This window comes from Trachemys scripta, chromosome 8 (assembly GCF_013100865.1).
Source record: "Trachemys scripta elegans isolate TJP31775 chromosome 8, CAS_Tse_1.0, whole genome shotgun sequence".
Lineage (NCBI taxonomy): Eukaryota > Metazoa > Chordata > Testudines > Emydidae > Trachemys > Trachemys scripta.
In genome coordinates this window covers 92,038,662-92,044,509 of record NC_048305.1, presented here as the reverse complement: position 1 = coordinate 92,044,509, position 5,848 = coordinate 92,038,662, and positions in this window count along the sequence as shown.

Sequence of the window (5,848 nt, the reverse complement as noted above, 5' to 3'; positions counted from 1 at the left end):
TGAAATTTTCCATGCTGGGTTTCTGCCTCAGGTTGATTTTTTTTTTTTTTTTTTTTTTGGTGGTTGGGAGGAATTTCAGGAAAATAGTTCATCTCTTGCCAAGAATGACGTCAGGGCAAAATAGGTTGTTTTGCCTTCGTCAAAAAATGTTGGTGACCTAATATCTGGAAGGCTCTAGCATCCCTTTGTTTTGGAGCAGGGACTTGAAATTTGACCTTTGTGTCAGTGATGTGCCTTTTGTCATCCCTGTGAAAATCCCCTCAAATTTTAACCTTTGAAAAATTACCGTTTGCACCTGCTCAGTAGAGATTTAGATTTTAGCCGCTAAATATCCTAGAGATTCCATCAGCACTGAGCATGCTCCAGCCTAGTGCTGAATAGAACTTTCCCTGCAACTGCAGCTCTGGGCTGTTGCGGGTTGTGTGAGGTTTGGGCACCTGAACTGAAAGCAGGGATACCATCTTTTGTGTGCTCTGAATGAGCCCTCTGCTGGGCCCAGGCAGTAAGGAGGAGGAAGCAGTCTGATTTGAATGCAGAGAGGGCAAGCGGAAGACCTGTGAAGCGTAGGACTGGCTATGTGAATGAGACTGGGACAAACAGCCAGGGGTAGGGAAGATACAGGACTGGGATAGGGACAGGCTGGAAGGGATGGGGGCGGGGCAGGAAGGAGTCAAGCGTGGGGTGGAAGAGTCTGTACCCTAGAATACACTCCCCTTAAGATCCTGGAATGGAACCCAAGTTTCCTGAGTCTCATCATGCCTCTGTGTCAGCAAATATCTGAGAAACCCACTGGCAAAATGTCCCACTCCCTTCCAGCGCTAGTTCACATTCAGTGTGACAACCTGCTACTGCTCTCCATTACTCCATTAGCTCATGTGGCAGCGGGCTGTGTAGTGATTCTGTAGGTTCCAACCCAGCTGATGACCCATATGGGTGTTAATCTGATGCCAAATGATGGAATTCCTGTTTTTTCAATTTGCTCTTTTAAAAAGCTAGGAAATTACAGAAGCCTTCAAGGAGGAAATTAAACAAACACCACCTACATTAAAAGAATATTATTACGGTTGCAAAGTCAGGCATGCAATGGACCTATAGAAAACAGCCTCCTTGATTCATCCCTCAAGCAGGTCCATTCTGTGCACTGAATAAGGTCGGAGTCCTGTTGAAAAAATAGTAGGTGATCATGTAAATAAAGACTGTACCATAATTCATAGGCAAAAGGGGACCAAATTCAGGGTGCACAGTCAAAATTAATCCTGTCATTTCTAACTTCTTGGTGCAACCTTAGTGTTCTTTTCATATATTTTTTCGTGTGTAATAATATATAATTTCTACACAATATTTTTCATTATAGTATATAAATAGGCACTTGTATGAACTGGGTTAATTTTACACGTGAGCATTATTAGTCGGCAAGGCATTGATGATGCTATTATAAAAAAATTGTCTCTAATACATACTAGTTTAGTACTGTGATGTTACCTTTTTAATGTCACAGTAGCCCCAATGGTTACAATGACTGTTGTACATTGGCAAGAGTCACTGCAACCCCATCTGTCTGTCTGTGATTAAAAAACAAACAAACTTTAAAATCTACCAGAACTGCTGTTTGAGTGCAGGGTATCAGGTCTTAAGTGGTTTGGGGGGACAAGGAGCAGAGATCATCAGGGAAAAATCTTGGCCTTAATTATAGTATATATTTCCATGATTGGAGACTAGCCTCCAAAGAACATGGTGTCATATTGAAAGTGCCCTAATCACCCGAAAAATCAGAGTGGCAAATCTCTTCTCCCAAAACTCAGAAATGCCACCACTCTTAACACTTTCTGTAACATAGATTAAAGAAGGGATTTACAACATCTGATAAATCTGTATTAAATGTCCAATCTCCATGGTATCTAGATTATATGAATGGTCACATTATTACTGAGATTGTAAGTAATTTGGGGCATGTCTTCTTTTTGTCTTAGCTGCTATAATAGTAGTAAATAAATAACCATTTATTGAGGGCCATTATTGCATTTGGTGCTCTCTCTGCCAAACATAGGTGAAAACATCCCTGCCCTAAGGGGCTTACAAAATAACACTCAGAGGGGTCATGTCCTTTCTGGCTTCAGTCAAGGATCCTCAGCAGCTCGGGTGGGGGTGTGTGTGTGAGGGGTTGGAGTTTGGGTTGTGTGTCATATAGCCCCAAATTGGACAGACAAGTTTTGCCAGTGACTCCAATAGGAAGAGGACTTGATCCTAAATGGCCAGCTACAATTAGGAATCATTTAAGGACACCTTACTAGATTCCCAAAAAGCCATAGTCCCACAGTTGAGGAAGATACTGTGCTGGTTAAAAAAAACAAACTGGTTTAGAGAAGAAGTGAAGGAAGCTGTAAAAAATAATATATAACAAATAGAAGAAAGAGGAAGTTGATAGTAAGGAATATAAATCAGAAGTTAGGCATTGCAGAAAACTGATAGGGGAAGCCAAGGGACACAAGGAGCACTCTATGGCTAGCAGAGTTAAGGACAATAAGAAGGAGTTTTAAAAATATATTGGGAACAAAAAGAACCCCGACAATGGTATTGGTCCATTATTAGATGGAAATGGTAAAATTATCAATAATAATGCAGAAAAGGCCAAGGTGTTCAATAAAAATTTCGGTTCTGTATTTGGGGATAACACTCTTTCCAGCCCACTAGTATTTCTGGAGGATGTTAAACAGAAGTGACTAAGGTTAGACAGCACTGGAATGGGTTACCTAGGGAGGTGGTGGAATCTCCTTCCTTAGAGGTTTTTAAGGTCAGGCTTGACAAAGCCCTGGCTGGGATGATTTAATTGGGAATTGGTCCTGCTTTGAGCAGGGGGTTGGACGAGATGACCTCCTGAGGTCCCTTCCAACCCTGTTATTCTATGACTCTGTGATTCCTAAATCATCAGGTCCACATCCAAGAGTTTTAAAAGAGCTGGCTGAGGTGCTCTCTGGACCATTTATGTTGATTTTCAATAAGTGTTGGAGCACTGGGGAAGTTCCAGAAGAATGGAAGAAAGCTAATGTGCCAATTTTTAAAAAGGGGTAAATGGGATGATGGGTAATTATAAGCCTATCAGCCTGGGCAAGATAATGGAGTGGCTGATACAGGACTTGATTAATAATGAAGTAAAGGAGGTAATGCAAATCAACATCGGTTTATGGAAAATAGGGCCTATCAAACTAGATATCTTTTTTTGATGAGATTACAAGTTTGGTCGATAAAGGTAACAGTGTTGATATAATATACTTAGACCTCTGTAAGGCATTTGACTTGGTACCATGTGACATTTTGATTCAAAAACTAGAATGATCTAAAAACTGGCTAACTGATAGGTCTCAAAATATAACTGAAAATAGGGAACCCTCACGGAGTGGGTCTGCTTCCAATGAGTCCTACAGGGATCGGTTCTTGGCCGTAGCTATTTAACATTTTTATCTATGACCTGGAAGAAAACAAAGTCATCACTGATAAAGTTTATACATGATACAAAAATTGGGGGAAGTGGTAAATAATGAAGAAGACAAGCCACTCATTTACAGTGATCTTTATCTAGGGCACAAACAAACAATATGTGTTTTAATACGGCTAAATGTAAATGTGTACATCTGGGAACATATAATATAGGCCATACTTCCAGGATGGGGGATTCTATCTGGGGAAGCAGTGACTCTGAAAAACATTTGGGGATTTTGGTGGATAATCATCTGAATAGAGACAACCTGTGCCTGCTGATATGGGGGAGGAGGGCAGAGTGAGGGCAGCTGGCTTCAGCAGTGTTACTGAGCATGCTCAGTCCGTATAAGCATGCTCAGTACAAGCCAAGCAGCAAATCTTGGGGTGGGGTCGGGGGTGGGGGGGAAGGTGACTCTGCATGTCCCCCACCCCCGTCACCTCTGCAGCTGAATATGAGCTTCCAGTGTGATGATATGCCCAAAATAGTTAATGTGATCCAGAGATGCGTAAACGGGAATCTCAAATAGGAGTAAAGAAGTTATTTTACCTCTCGATTTAGCACTGCTGGAATACTGTGTCCAGTTCTGGAGCCTACAATTCAAAAAGGACGTTGATGAATTGGAGAGGGTTCAGAGAAGAGCTGCGAGAATGAGTAAAGGATTAGAAAACATTCCTTATAGACTGAAGAAGCTCAATCTGTTTTGTTTAACAAAGAGTAAGTGAACGGATGGCTTGATTACAGTCTTTAAGTAGCTACATGGGGAACACATATTTAATAATAGGCTCTTCAGTCTAACAGAGGAAGATATAACGTGACCCAATGGTTGGAAGTTGAAGCTAGACAAATTCAGAGTGGAAATAAGGTGTAAATTTTTAACGGTGAGCGTAATTAATAATTGGAACAATTTACTAAGGTCATGTTAGATTCTCCATCACTGACAATTTTTAAATCAAATTGGATGTTTTTCTAAACTATATGCTCTAGAAATTATTTTGGGGGAAGTTCTATGAGGTGCGCTATGCAGGAGGTCAGACTAGATGAGCATAATGGTCCCTTCTGGCTTTAGAATCTATGAATCTAGTCAGATGTAGATGTACAGAATTGGTTTTAGAGTGAAGTTTCATGTAAGAAATCAGTTTTCTGAGAGATTTGAATGATCAGGATGGATGTTTAGTGCACAAGGTGTGGGATAGAGTTGTGTACATAACGGGTGCATGGAAGAAGGTACAAAGAGGGTTGGAAGCAGAGCCAGCATAGGGTGGAGTGTAGTCACTGGAAGAAGGAGGAGATGAAGGCTACACTGTAGGCAAGGCTTGAGGTGCATAGAGGTGAGGAGGTGAGGATGGGAAACTTAGATGCCTTCAGTCCTTTTCTTGTGCCATCTGCTTCCTAGCACAGCCTGAGCTTTTGTTCCATTTGTTATAAATTAAACTCTTCAGTGGAAAATATTTTCACTGAAAGTACATTTTGGAAAAGGATGTTAGAAGTTGCAGAAGGGAGAGGAAACTGACTGCCTAAGATGCAGTTGTCCTGCTTCATGGAAAGCCTCCTTCCAGTGCAAAAGGACTGGCTTGTATTTTGCTCACCCAACAGATACCAGAGGGAGAGAAAAGCCCACACAACTGCTGCCTGGCTTCCTACTATGGTTCCCCTCACAGCACTGCTATCTTGGGAATGAGAGGGAAGAAGCAGGGATCCCAAGTCTTTAAAATGAGGCTTCCTTATTAGCCACTTTCAGATCCTGCACACCAAAGATCATTCCTGTCCCGGTTCCCAGTCCTACAATTGGAATAGCGTGGTGGATGCTAGCACCTGTGTGGAACATCACTGACGTCAACATGGATGCAAAAGACTGCCTACACGGATCTGATTGCAGAGTCAGGGCCTAAGGCTCCACAGTATTGGTTGTCAAGGAAGATGCTCTGTACTCCTTGGTGCATCAGGTTTGTAGTGCAACAAAATCCTCTAGGGGCACCCAAATCAACCAGTAGAGCCCACTGGTGATAGCGGCGTAAAGTGCACCTCCCACTTCACCTTCTAGATTTGAAAGAAAAATATTTAAGCTACTGAAATAAAAATATGAGTGACCATTAAAATTTGTGGAGTATGTATTTATTCCCCATAAAAAGTGTGAGTTAGAACTGGACACTGCAAAGCTGCTCCATAAAGAAAATTGCTTCTTCTCTTGACATTCAGCAGTTTCCATGGGGAACTTTTCCTTCAGAACTGGAAAATGCAGCATTTCAACCCATCGCCACCACCCTCCAACCCACAGGGAGCTATGCTTCAGCGGGGATTCTGGTAGGACTGCTGCAACTCTTCACACTGGGAAGGAAGCTTCAAACACCAGCTGGGAGCTTCCTATAAGAG